This window comes from Hyla sarda, chromosome 1 (genome assembly GCF_029499605.1).
Source record: "Hyla sarda isolate aHylSar1 chromosome 1, aHylSar1.hap1, whole genome shotgun sequence".
Taxonomy (NCBI): domain Eukaryota; kingdom Metazoa; phylum Chordata; class Amphibia; order Anura; family Hylidae; genus Hyla; species Hyla sarda.
In genome coordinates, this window is record NC_079189.1 from 603,067,883 (window position 1) to 603,083,177 (window position 15,295).

The window sequence follows — 15,295 nt, forward strand, 5'->3', positions numbered from 1 at the left end:
AGTGTCTTTGAGGAACCTGCCCGAGCCTCTTCTGCTGAGACTGCCCTGTTGAACCTGGTCCAGGGTAATTCTTCCGTTGGCGAGTACGCCGTACAATTCCGTACTCTTGCTTCAGAACTATCCTGGAATAATGAGGCCCTCTGCGCGACCTTTAAAAAAGGCCTATCCAGCAACATTAAAGATGTTCTGGCCGCACGAGAAATCCCTGCTAACCTACATGAACTCATTCATCTAGCCACTCGCATTGACATGCGTTTTTCCGAAAGGCGTCAGGAGCTCCGCCAGGATATGGACTTTGTTCGCACGAGGCGTTTTTTCTCCCCGGCTCCTCTCTCCTCTGGTCCCCTGCAATCCGTTCCTGTGCCTCCCGCCGTGGAGGCTATGCAAGTTGACCGGTCTCGCCTGACACCTCAAGAGAGGACACGACGCCGCATGGAGAATCTCTGCCTGTACTGTGCCGGTACCGAACACTTCCTGAAGGATTGTCCTATCCGTCCTCCCCGCCTGGAAAGACGTACGCTGACTCCGCACAAAGGTGAGACAGTCCTTGATGTCAACTCTGCTTCTCCACGTCTTACTGTGCCTGTGCGGATATCTGCCTCTACCTTCTCCTTCTCTACTATGGCCTTCTTGGATTCCGGATCTGCAGGAAATTTTATCTTGGCCTCTCTCATCAACAGGTTCAACATCCCGGTGACCAGTCTCGCCAGACCCCTCTACATCAATTGTGTTAACAATGAAAAATTGGACTGTACCATACGTTTCCGCACGGAGCCCCTCCTAATGTGCATCGGACCTCATCACGAAAAAATTGAGCTTTTGGTCCTCCCCAATTGCACTTCTGAAATTCTCCTTGGACTACCCTGGCTTCAACACCATTCCCCAACCCTGGATTGGTCCACAGGGGAGATCAAGAGTTGGGGTACCTCTTGTTTCAAGGACTGCCTTAAACCGGTTCCCAGTACTCCCTGCCGTGACCCTGTGGTTCCCCCTGTAACCGGTCTCCCTAAGGCCTATATGGACTTTGCTGATGTATTTTGCAAAAAACAAGCTGAGACTCTACTTCCTCACAGGCCTTATGACTGTCCTATTGACCTCCTCCCGGGCACTACTCCACCCCGGGGCAGAATTTATCCTCTGTCCGCCCCAGAGACTCTTGCTATGTCTGAGTACATCCAGGAAAATTTAAAAAAGGGCTTTATCCGCAAATCCTCCTCTCCTGCCGGAGCTGGATTTTTCTTTGTGTCCAAAAAAGATGGCTCCCTACGTCCTTGCATTGACTACCGCGGTCTTAATAAAATCACGGTAAAGAACCGCTATCCTCTACCTCTTATCTCTGAACTCTTTGATCGCCTCCAAGGTGCCCACATCTTTACCAAACTGGACTTAAGAGGTGCTTATAATCTCATCCGCATCAGGGAGGGGGATGAATGGAAAACGGCATTTAACACTAGAGATGGACACTTTGAGTATCTGGTCACGCCCTTTGGCCTGTGCAACGCCCCTGCCGTCTTCCAAGACTTTGTTAATGAAATTTTTCGTGATCTCTTATATTCCTGTGTTGTTGTGTATCTGGATGATATTCTGATTTTTTCTGCTAACCTAGAAGAACACCGCCAACATGTCCGCATGGTTCTTCAGAGACTTCGTGACAATCAACTTTATGCCAAAATGGAGAAATGTCTGTTTGAATGTCAATCTCTTCCTTTCCTAGGATACTTGGTCTCTGGCCGGGGACTACAAATGGATCCAGACAAACTCTCTGCCGTCTTAGATTGGCCACGCCCCTCCGGACTCCGTGCTATCCAACGTTTTTTGGGGTTCGCCAATTATTACAGACAATTTATTCCTCATTTTTCCACCATTGTGGCTCCTATCGTGGCTTTAACCAAAAAGAATGCCAATCCTAAGTCATGGCCTCCTCAAGCGGAAGACGCCTTTAAACGGCTCAAGGCTGCCTTTTCTTCTGCTCCCGTGCTCTCCAGACCTGACCCTTCTAAACCCTTCCTATTGGAGGTTGATGCCTCCTCAGTAGGAGCTGGAGCGGTTCTTCTACAAAAAAATTCTTCCGGGCATACTGTTACTTGTGGGTTTTTTTCTAGGACCTTTTCTCCGGCGGAGAGGAACTACTCCATCGGGGATCAAGAGCTACTGGCCATTAAATTGGCACTTGAGGAATGGAGGCATCTGCTGGAGGGATCAAAATTTCCAGTTATTATTTACACCGATCACAAGAATCTCCAGTCTGCCCAACGGCTGAATCCTCGCCAGGCCAGGTGGTCTCTGTTCTTTGCCCGGTTTAATTTTGAAATTCACTTTCTCCCTGCCGATAAGAACATTAGGGCCGATGCTCTCTCTCGTTCCTCGGACGCCTCGGAAGTAGAGCTCTCTCCGCAACACATCATTCCTCCTGACTGCCTGATCTCCACTTCTCCAGCCTCCATCAGGCAAACTCCTCCAGGGAAGACCTTCGTCTCTCCACGCCAACGCCTCGGAATCCTCAAATGGGGTCACTCCTCCCATCTCGCAGGCCATGCGGGCATCAAGAAATCCGTGCAACTCATCTCTCGTTTCTATTGGTGGCCGACTCTGGAGACGGATGTTGTTGATTTTGTGCGAGCCTGCACTGTCTGTGCCCGGGATAAGACTCCTCGCCAGAAGCCCGCTGGCCTTCTTCATCCTCTGCCTGTCCCCGAACAGCCTTGGTCTCTGATTGGTATGGACTTTATTACAGACTTACCCCCATCCCGTGGCAACACTGTTGTTTGGGTGGTCGTTGATCGATTTTCCAAGATGGCACATTTTATTCCTCTTCCTGGTCTTCCTTCAGCGCCTCAGTTGGCAAAACAATTTTTTGTACACATTTTTCGTCTTCACGGGTTGCCCACGCAGATCGTCTCGGATAGAGGCGTCCAATTCGTGTCAAAATTCTGGAGGGCTCTCTGTAAACAACTCAAGATTAAATTAAACTTTTCTTCTGCTTATCATCCTCAGTCCAATGGGCAAGTAGAAAGAGTTAACCAGGTCCTGGGTGATTATTTACGGCATTTTGTTTCCTCCCGCCAGGATGACTGGGCAGATCTTCTACCATGGGCCGAATTCTCGTATAACTTCAGAGTCTCTGAGTCTTCTTCCAAATCCCCATTTTTCGTGGTGTACGGCCGTCACCCTCTTCCCCCCCTCCCTACTCCCTTGCCCTCTGGTTTGCCCGCTGTGGATGAAATAACTCGTGATCTTTCCACCATTTGGAAAGAGACCCAAAATTCTCTCTTACAGGCTTCATCACGCATGAAGAAGTTTGCTGATAAGAAAAGAAGAGCTCCCCCCATTTTTTCTCCCGGAGACAAGGTATGGCTCTCCGCTAAATATGTCCGCTTCCGTGTTCCCAGCTACAAATTGGGACCACGCTATCTTGGTCCTTTCAAAATTTTGTGCCAGATTAATCCTGTCTCTTACAAACTTCTTCTTCCTCCTTCTCTTCGTATTCCTAATGCCTTTCACGTTTCTCTTCTTAAACCACTCATCATCAACCGTTTCTCTCCCAAACTTGTTTCTCCCACTCCTGTTTCCGGCTCCTCGGACATCTTCTCCGTAAAGGAGATACTGGCCTCCAAGAAGGTCAGAGGGAAAACCTTTTTTTTGGTCGATTGGGAGGGCTGTGGTCCTGAAGAGAGATCCTGGGAACCTGAGGACAATATCCTAGACAAAAGTCTGGTCCTCAGGTTCTCAGGCTCCAAGAAGAGGGGGAGACCCAAGGGGGGGGGGTACTGTTACGCCGAGCGCTCCGGGTCCCCGCTCCTCCCCGGAGTGCTCGCTACACTCTCGCTATTGCAGCGCTCCGGTCAGATCCACTGACCCGGTGCGCTGCGATCCTGCCTCCAGCCGGGATGCGATTTGCGATGTGGGTGGCGCCCGCTCGCGATGCGCACCCCGGCTTCCGTACCTGACTCGCTCTCCGTCGGTCCTGTCCCGGCGCGCGCGGCCCCGCTCCCTAGGGCGCGCGCGCGCCGGGTCTCTGCGATTTAAAGGGCCACTGCGCCGCTGATTGGCGCAGTGGTTCTAATTAGTGTGTTCACCTGTGCACTCCCTATGTATACCTCACTTCCCCTGCACTCCCTCGCCGGATCTTGTTGCCATTGTGCCAGTGAAAGCGTTTCCTTGTGTGTTCCTAGCCTGTGTTCCAGACCTCCTGCCGTTGCCCCTGACTACGATCCTTGCTGCCTGCCCCGACCTTCTGCTACGTCCGACCTTGCTTCTGTCTACTCCCTTGTACCGCGCCTATCTTCAGCAGTCAGAGAGGTTGAGCCGTTGCTAGTGGATACGACCTGGTCACTACCGCCGCAGCAAGACCATCCCGCTTTGCGGCGGGCTCTGGTGAACACCAGTAGTGACTTAGAACCGGTCCACTAGCACGGTCCACGCCAATCCCTCTCTGGCACAGAGGATCCACCTCCTGCCAGCCGGCATCGTGACAACAGGATAAAGCCGACCATAGACATTACATGTTGTCTGGATCTTCTCACAGTTTTCTGGCTATGGAGACTGCTGGTTGGAATAAGGAAACAACAGGTTGGATTTATACCCATCTGACCTTTATTTCCCCCGAGACAAACCCCAGAGGTGTCTGGCAGGAGCTGATCTCCTCCACTGACACAACCTGAAGCCCGTCTAGCCATGGGGGATATACACTGATCAGTCATATCCTTCTTGATGCTACACGATTTCTGATAATCTCCTGTGGTATCAGACATCAAGGCTTTGGGGGTCAAACATGGACACAATGACCAGTCTGCAGCTTTGTAACCTCCTGTGCTGGGTTCTCTGGCACCTTTGTATCATATCCACTATCATGTTTCCAAAAAAGTCTGGTGCACTAACACTTATTGGGATTCGATCTCATGGGTTCTGCCTAGCCTCCAACCCTTCCTAAGTCAGTCTTGGTCAACCTTGACCCTGTGTTTGGTCTCTGGTTATCTTACCTTTGAGCACCTGAAATTTTGGAGGATATTTTGTGACCCAGTCATCTAGACATCACATCTTCACCCTAATCCATCAAGCTCAGAACCTTAAACTTAAAGTGTACCTGTTGTCAACAAAAACCTTTTATATAATGTAGTTAAAGGACAACTGCAGCCGTATGACACTTATCCCCTATCCACAGGATAGGGGATAAGTGTTTGATTGCAGGGGGGGGGTGGTCCGACCGCTGGGACCCCCCTCGATCTCCCTAACTGGGCGCCGCCATTAGCGCCCATGGTGACGTAGCGTCGACCTAGAGGTCAACGGTGACGCCCCGTCTCCTCCCCCGTCCCCATACAGTTCTATGGGGGAGATGGGGAGGCACGAACCCTGCCTCCCCGCCTCTTCCATAGAGATGTATGGAGGAGGCATGCCGGCTGCAACGTCATGCTGCGGCTGGCACGCCCCCTGCATGGGAGAGCTGCGGCCCCGTACAGGAGATCACAGGGGGTCCCAGCGGTCAGACCCCCCGCGATCAAACACTTATCCCCTATCCTGTGGATAGGGGATAATTGTTAATCACACTGCAGATGTCCTTTAATACCATTATACGTATATTTGTAATATACATTGGTTAAAAAATGTGTATATTTTTGTCCCTGCAGCTATTCCCTGTGTGTCTCTGTGAGGAGACCAAATACAGGAAGTGAGAGTGGACAAGCAGGGCTCTGTGTACTAGGGAAAAGCAGGACAGTGTGCAGTGAGGCTCTATGACATGATCCCGGCTCACACATCAGGATGATTGACAAGCCAGGAGCCTGTACAGACCCCTTCTTGTCCCGCCCTCACTTCCTGTGTTTGGACTCCTCCTAGAGACACACAGGGAATAGCTGCAGGGACAGCATTTTTTCACCCAAAAATATACACAACTTTTAACCAATTTATATTACAAATATACATATAATAGTATTATCTACATTATATCAAAAGTTTTCGTTAACGACAGGTACACTTTAATTTTCCTGCATCCATGAACCGACTAGTCACTAACTTCCTAAAATATCCCACCTCTTGGCAGGCGGCATTGTCACCAGATCATCCATGTTATTCTCTTCGCCTCCCGTAGGTTATGACTGATCAGTAAATGTGATTTTGGTTATCGATCCATCATCTAATACAATACTGTACTTATGTCCATCTTTTAGGAGACCTGTAGCTATGGACCTCACATAACTCTTCCTGTCATTTTTGGCCCTTACGATTATTAATGATCTTTTCTTCTCATATAAAACTTTTCACATGATGTCTTCTACCGTCTTATGACTTTTACAATATTTCCTCCACAGGTTATGGATCAGGATGAAGATCTGAACTATATTAATGCTATAGATATAATAGTAAAAGAAGAGACAGATGTGAGCAGTGATGAGCAGTTTAAGGAGGACATTCCTATAGGTGACTGCCCAGGTGAGTAGCCTCTAGTGTACATTTATAATATGGATGAAGAATAAAATTGGAATATAGAAATGAAAGGTGAGGGACTCCTACTTCATCATGATCTGCTGTCACTACTGAGGAGGGAAAAGTATTTGCCCAATTCTGGGGCTTCTATTTATCTTCAAATTAATGTTAAGACAAGATATACTAGTAGTTAAAGGGGTACTCCGGTGGAAAACATTTTTTTTTAAATCAACTGGTGCCAGAAAGTTTAAAGGAGTAGTCCAGTGGTGATTCAGTGGTGAGCAACTTATCCCCTATCCTAAGGATAGGGGATAAGTTGCAGATCGCGGGGGGTCCGACCGCTGGGGCCCCCTGCGATCTCCTGTACGGAGCCCCGACAGCCCACGGGAAGGGGGCGTGTCGACCTCCGCACGAGGCGGCGTCCGACACGCCCCCTCAATACAACTCTATGGCAGAGCCGAAGCGCTGCCTTCGGCAATCTCCGGCTCTGCCATAGAGATGTATTGAGGGGGCGTGTCGGCCGCCGCCTCGTGCGGGGGTCGACACCCGCTATCTCGGCGGAGAGCCGGGGCCCCGTACAGAGAGATCGCGGGGGGCCCCAGCGGTCGGACCCCCCGCGATCTCAAACTTATCCCCTATCCTTAGGATAGGGGATAAGTTTTTCACCACTGGACTACCCCTTTAACAGATTTGTAAATTACTTCTATTAAAAAATCTTTACCCTTCCAGTACTTTTTAGCAGCTGTATGCTACAGGGGAAATTATTTTCTTTTTTAATTAATTTTTTGTGTTGTCCACAGTGCTCTCTGCTGACACCTCTATCCATGTCAGGAACTGTCCAGAGCAGTAGAGGTGTGCAATGGGGATTTTCTTCTGCTCTGGACAGTTCCTGACATGGACAGAGGTGTCAGCAGAGAGCACTGTGGTCAGACAGAAAGGAAATTCAAAAAGAAAAGAACTTCATGTGGATCATACAGCAGCCGATAAGTACTGGAAGGATTAAGATTTTTTTACAAATCTGTTTAACTTTCTGGCACCAGTTGATTAAAAAAAAAAAAGTTTTCCACCGCTTTAAAGGAGAACTCCGATGCACTAAAGTAATACCCATTTTCACGCGAATCGGTCCAGCAGTTCCTCCGCTATGCCCGTCCGAAAATCCAGTCACTTCCGTGTACAGTGCATAGGGAGTGTAGCATAAAAGACTACATCTCCCATAATGCCTTAGCATAATGTCCGGTCCGCTTCTACCCTCCCCCTGAAAAATGCGCATGCGATTGGGCGAGGCTAGAAGACGGGCGTTTGCAGAGATGGGCCAATTAGGGCTCTGCAAGCGCCAAATATATGAATATTCATACATGGGGAGTAGCCGACACTGGCCCAGGAAGCAGGGGAAGATCGCAAGGACTGCTGGGAGGAGGAGTCATCAGGCTAGAGATGTCGGCCACAATGAGAAAAAAAAACAGGTCGAGCGTCATCACTCCAGCCAGGACTACTGAACATCCGGTCGGAGGAAAAAAACAGAAAATGTCTATCAGAGCTACAGAATACGAAATGCAAGTGGGGTGCCGCGCCAGAGATCGCTTCTCGGCCTTTTGGCTAAGATGAAGTGTAGTACCTTTCCTGTTAGTTGGCGGTGGGGAAGACCACCAAGGCAGGATGTGGAACCACACAGTAGGACGGGTGTACCAGGGATGGCTGTATAGCACAGCAATCATCCCCGATGAGACCTGTTCTGGCCTTAAGGTCCGGGGAGAGTGAAGGTAGAGGTGCACAAGTGCCCTGGGAGTGGTGACCCCAGGGTGCCGGAATTCACTTGGGATTGGCAACACCACTTGAAGGAAAGCACAGAGCACGCTTTTTTTCTCTCACTCTTCTGGGCACTCACCCTTAGTATCCCGGCCTTCCGGCTAGGATCAGGGAATTTTTATAGATCCGGTCCGATGTCCGGGCAGTATTACACACTGCGCACATCCACTTATTTATTTATTCTTTTTGTCACTGTGTCCACTTTTTGTGTTTGTTTTGTCCACTAGGATTTGGTAGGGTGCGGTAGCCCTTCTGGGTGTCCCTCCTGCCGGTCTAGGGGAGGTGTGTGTGGCCATGAGGTTCCTCACCTCCCTGCTATACCCCGTAGCATCCTGTTTCGGCAGGATGCCAAGCCGGTTTTACTGGTTCCTTGGTGACAACCTGGTTAACGCCTAGTTGTCTGCCGGGGACACTTTCGGTCCCTGAGTAGCTTCGGCGAAAGGGGACATTGTACCTGGAACCTTGCAGGTGCCTTTTGGCCCGGAGGCAAAGGGTTTGGTTTGTTGGGGGGCCTCTCTCCTTTCGGAGAAGGGCTTGTGATAGACCGCATCCTCGTGCACGTTTTTTTGTGTCAACACTTGCACTTGGGTGATTTAAGAGCACGTACCTCGGCTTTCAATAAAGAATAGGAAATGCAAGTACAAGCCTAACTTTTATAACTTTCATTACTGCTTCATTGTCACAGGAAAAGATTTGCATTGGAGTTCTCCTTTAAGTGAACAGTAGACCTCACGCTGTACATTCGTAATATAGTAAGGAGCTTGGTTATTATCAGTCTAATCTAAGGGTACGTTCACACTGAGTATTTTGAACGGAATCTCTGCTCACAGAATTCTGCGAGGCCCCTAATTTATTGTCACATGAAGTTTAAAACAAATCTATCAAGTAGTTTTTTGTAAGTTACCTCAGAACCTACACACTAGGGATCGAGCGATTATCGGTATGGCCGATAATCACGATTTTGGGCATTATCGGTATCGGCAATTACCGATAATGCCCCACGACCACCACCCGACCCCCCCCCCCCCCGACCGACCGCACCGCGTCGCACCCCCCACCGTGATGCTGGGCGGTATACCGGTATGGATTTTTGCCCATACCGCTATACCGGTCGGGCCCCTCCCCCACCCTCCGAGTCAATAAAAAAATTTAACTTACCAGTAATGGGGGTGGTCCGGGCCATCCATCCTTCCTTCCTGTAGTGTCCGGGGACGTTCCGGGTGAAGAGTGAACCGGTCCGGGCTGTCCTTCTCCGGCGGTCATCTTCTCCACTCCGGGCAGGCTCCGGCCTAGTACGCTGCATAGACGCCGTGACGTCAGGTGCGTCTCAGGTGCGTCGCTGCGCACGGGCGTCACTGCACAGCGGCGTCTATGCAGGGTACTAGGCCGGAGCCTGCCTGGAGTTGAGAAGATGACCGCCGGAGAAGAAGGACAGCCCGGACCGGTTCACTCTTCACCCGGAACGCCCCCGGACACTACAGGAAGGAAGAATGGATGGCCCGGACCTCCCTGACAGGTAGGGGGAGAGAAGTGGGTGGTGGCGGCGGCCTATGGCCCCGCAAAAGCCACTGCAGATCATTGATTTAAAGCGCCCGCTTTAAATCAATGATCTGCAGCCGTGTCGCAGGGGGTTAAATAGCCGATAACTTATACCGGAATATCGGTATAAGTTATCGGCCCTAACCTGCACCGATTATCGGTATCGGCCCTAAAAAAACGATATCGGTCGATCCCTACTACACAGACATAATCCATCCAAGCTGAACAGTGCACTCTCTTGGTTCGGTGGAAACGGATACCAGAATAGAGAACATTCAGGCAGTTTTTAAAAGGGTTCTCCGCCGAAAAAATAAACCATCCAAAGGATAGGGGATAAGATGTCTAATCGTAGGGGTGCCGCCGCTGTGGACCCCCGCGATCTCCGGCATGGCTCCGGCGAACTCTGCACCGTGCCAGATGACTGGCGACTACAGCCGCCACCCCCCCTCCCATAGATATGAGTGGAGGGGGAGTGGTGTGACATCACGAACATGGAAGCTCCAAGCTTCCTTGTTCTGGACGCCGCTGCTGCAGGCCCAGAGATCGCGGGATAGGGGGTAAGATGTTTTTCGGCAGAGTACCCCTTTAAAGGGGTTATCCAGGAAAAAACATATATATATATCAACTGGCTCCAGAAAGTTAAACAGATTTGTAAATTACTTCTATTGAAAAGTCTTAATCTTTTTAGTACTTATGAGCTGCTGAAGTTGAGTTGTTCTTTCTGTCTAAGTGCTCTCTGAAGACACCTGTCTCGGGAACTGTCCAGAGTAGAAGCAAATCCCCATAGGAAAACCTCTTCTACTCTGTGCAGTTCCCGAGACAAGCAGAGATGTCAGCAGAGAGCACTGTTGCCAGACAGAAAAGAACAACCCAACTTCAGCAGCTGATAATTATTGGAAGGATTAAGATTTTTTAATAGAAGTAATTTACAAATCTGTTTAACTTTCTGGAGGCAGTTTTTTCCAGGAATATCCCTTTTAAGTGCCTTTTATTTAGGAAAGGAGAAACATTAGGTTACCTAGGACATGCTCGCACAATTACTAAGTTTCGTGGGGTAGCCATCTCTAGTTCTGATAGTTTCGACCTTCTTCCATGTAAGAATTATGGAGGCCACTGCGCGGAACGTTCAGTGCCGCAAAAATAGTTTGCTTTTTTTTTTTTCCCCCAGATCTCTGCCTTCACACAATCCTGTCTCTGAGCTCTACAGGTAGGAAAAAAAAGTGAATAAAGGTCATTTAACCCCTTCCCTAATAAAAGTTTGAATCACCCCCCTTTTCCCATTTAAAAATAAAAATAAACAAATGTGGTATCGCTGCGTGCAGAAATGTACGAATTATAAAAATATATAATTAATTAAACCGCACGGTCAATGGCGTACGCGCAAAAAAAATTCAAAAGTCCAAAATAGCGTATTTTTGGTCACTTTTTATATCATGAAAAAATGAATAAAAAGCGATCAAAAAGTCCGATCAATACAAAAATGGTACCGATAAAAACTTCAGATCACGGCGCAAAAAATTAGCCCTCATACCGCCCCATACGTGGAAAAATTAAAAAGTTACAGGGGTCAGAAGATGGCAATTTTAAACGTATACATTTTCCTGCATGTATTTATGATTTTTTCCAGAAGTACGACAAAATCAAACCTATATAAGTAGGGGATCATTTTAACCGTATGGACCTACAGAATAAAGATCAGGTGTCATTTGTACCAAAATATGTACTGCCTAGAAACGGCAGCCCCCAAAAGTTACAAAATGGCGTTTTTTTTTTATTTATTTTGTCTCACAATGATTTTTTTTTCTGTTTCGTCGGAGATTTTGGGGTAAAATTACTGATGTCATTACGAAGTAGAATTGGTGACGCAAAAAATAAGCCATAATATGGATTTTTAGGGGAAAAATTGAAAGAGTTATGATTTTTTAAAGGTAAGGAGGAAAAAACGAAAATGCAAAAACGGAAAAAACCCTGGATCCTTAAGGGGTTAACATAATAAACAAAAAAGACTATAAATGTACGATAATTAAATTACTTAAAAATAATATTGGTTTTATCTTTGGCAGATTCTTGTACTGGGAGATCAGAGGAGAATCTTATATCTTCATATTATAAAGCAGATGATGATATCACACAAGATACATATGAAGAACATTCCATTATCCCAGATACACCCTCAGCCCTTCACAGCCAAGATCTCTCATCTCATCCTGTTATACCCGTCCTGTCTACTGATCCATCACAGACTGTTACACAAAATAATACCCACATAAGAGTTGTTGGACACCAAAGCGCTGACACAATTGAGAAGCCATATTCATGTTCACATTGTGAGATATGTACTCGCAAATCAAGTCAGAGACCTCAGAAGAAGCCATTTTCATGTTCAGAATGCGGGAAATATTTTATTCACAAATCGGATCTTGTTAAACATCAGAGAATTCACACAGGAGAGAAGCCATTTTCCTGTGCAGAATGTGGGAAATATTTTATTCAGAAATCGAATCTTATTCAACATCAAAAAACCCACACAGGGGAGAAACCATTTTCGTGCCAAGAATGTGGGAAATGTTTTAATCGGAAATCAAATCTTTTTGAACATCTCAAAATCCACACAGGGGAGAAGCCATTTTCATGTCCAGAATGTATGAAATATTTTACTCGTAAATTAGATCTTGTCCTCCATCAAAGAAATCACACAGGAGAGAAGCCGTTTTCATGCTCAGAATGTGGGAAAAGTTTTAGCCGGAAATCCCAGCTTGTCGAACATCAGAGAATTCACACAGGGGAGAAGCCATTTTCATGTTCAGAATGTGGGAAATGTTTTACATTGAAATCACATCTTGTCCTACATCAGAGGAGTCACACGGGGGAGAAACCGTTCTCATGCTCAGAATGTGGGAAATGTTTTATCATGAAATCATATCTTGTTAAACATCAGAAGATTCATGTGGGGGAGAAGCCATTTTCATGTACCGTATGTGGAAAGGCTTTTAGCCAAAAGTCAGTTCTAATAACACATCAGAAAACTCACACAGGGAAAACATTGTCCTGACCAGAATGTGGCAATAAATGTTACCTACAAAACACCAAAGAACTCACACTGGGGCGTAGAAATTTTCTTTTTTTTGTAACTGGTTTTATTGATGTATAGTACAAGAAAAAAGTACAAACACTACAGTAATAGTCACAGAAAGGGAAAGCAACTTAGAATAATAAATTATGATAAAAAAGTGTGTGTTTATCAGTAGATGTCTGATCTCCAAAAAAGACCGGTCATGTGCCGTACGGCTTCCATTGCTGCGCGGTGATGCCGGTAGTACTGCATGTGACCAGTGAGGCCACCGATTGGGTGCACATGTCAGCGTATTGTAAACAGGGAGCGTCCATAGAAGCTTCTGCATTGGATCACCATGGGATCGGAGAAGTAAGGCTGGGTTCACGCCACGTTTTTCAAATACGGTAACCGTATACCGTTTTCCGCAAAAAAACGTACACGACCATATCTGGAACCGTATGCATTGTAAACCGTATTCCAAATGTTGTGTACGGTTGCATCCGTTTTGCCTCAGATACGGTTTTGCCGATTTTTCAACCGTAGGCAAAAAACGCTGTCGACCACGTTTTTGCCTCCGGTTGGAAAACCGTATGCGGTTCTTTTAACAGTGTTGTCTATGAGAACCGTACACAGAATTTCAGAATACGGTTGTACACGGTTTTTCTAGTCCGTTTTTGGAGTTGACACATGCGCAGATTGGAATTTCAATAGAACAATAGTAACTTTATTAAATTGCTGGAAAACTAATTCCAACAAAATAGCAAAACCGTTGGCAAAAACGGATGCAAACAGTTAGAACCGTACTGGGGAAAACCGTATACGTTTTAATTTGGAGTCATACGGTTGTATACGGTTTTTGCCATACGTTTTTTAGCGGAAAACCGTATACGGTAACCATATTTGAAAAACGTGGTGTGAACCCAGCCTAAGTAGGTATGTTTATTCCCAAAGTGTGTTTATATATATATATATATATATAATTACACATACACACACATATATATATATATATATATATATATATATATAAATAATTACACACATATATATATATATATATATATATATATATATATATATATATATATCTCCTTTGCCTGACCTATTTAACCTCTTAAGGACCAAGCCCATTTTAACCTTTAGGACCAGGCCAATTTTATTTTAGCGTTTTCGTTTTTTCCTCCATCGCCTCCTAAAATCCATAACTCTTTTATATTTCCATCTACAGACCCATATAAGGGCTTGTTTTTCGTGTGACCAATTGTACGGCGAACCCCCCAAAAATCATTTTTTAGGGAGGAAATTTAAATGAAAACCACAATTTTGCACATTTTGGAGGGTTTTGCTTTCACACTGTGCACGTTACGATAAAAATGACATGTGTTCTTTATTCTGTGGGTCAATACAATGAAAATGATACCCATGACTAGATACTTTTATATTTTTGTACCGCTTAAAAAAAAATCTAAAACTTTTTGTACAAAATCAGTAATCTAAAATCGCCTTATTTTGACCACCTAGAACTTTTTCATTTTTCCGTATATAGGGCGGTATGGGGGCTCATTTTTTTCGCCGTCATCTGTACTTTTTTATCTATACCACATTTGCGTATATAAAACTTTTAGATCATTTTTTATTAATTTTTTGGGGAATAAAATGGGACAAAAAAGCAGCATTTTTGGACTTTTTTTCATTTTTTACGTTTACGCCGTTCACCGTACAGGATCATTAACATTATATTTTGATAGCTCGGACACTTACGGATGCGGCGATACCAAATAGGTTTATAAAAAAAAAAATGTACGCTTTTTGGGGGTAAAATGGGAAAAACTGACAATTTTTATTGGGGGAGGGGATTTTTCACTTTCTTTTTTAAACACTTTTTATGTCCCCATAGGACTATCTATAGATAGGACTATCTATAGCAATCATTTGATTGCCGATACTGTTCAATGCTATGCATAGGGCATAGCACTGATCAGTATTATCGGTGATCTTCTGCTCTGGTCTGCTCGATCTCAGACCAGAGCAGAAGACGCCGGGAGATGGACAGAGCCAGGTGAGGGGACCTCAGTCCACCATTACAGATGATCGGATCGCTGCCGCAGCGCTGCAGGCGATCCGATCATCTATTTTAACATGCGATTTGCGGCAGATGCTGTGATCTGTACTGATCACGGCATCTGAGGGGGTTAATGGCGGACATCCGCACGATCGCGGATGTCGGCCATTACCGGCGGGAACCTGCCGGGTATGACGCGAGCAATGCTCGCGGTCATACACAGGATGTAAATGTACATCCTGGTGCGCGAAGTACCGCCAAACCAGGACATTCATTTACGTCCGTGGTCGTTAAGGGGTTAAGATGCTTCCTCTGTAATATACAGCAGCTGATTAGTACTGGAAGGATCAAGATGTTTCAATAGAAGTGATTTACAAATCTGTTTAACTTTCTGGCACCACTTGATAAAAAAA

The 15,295-nt window shown here is 46.3% G+C and overlaps 1 pseudogene; it reads left to right on the forward strand.

Moving 5' to 3' along the window:
- Positions 1-15,295, forward strand: part of LOC130295682 (zinc finger protein 260-like) — a 55,228-nt pseudogene that overhangs the window by 15,042 nt on the left and 24,891 nt on the right.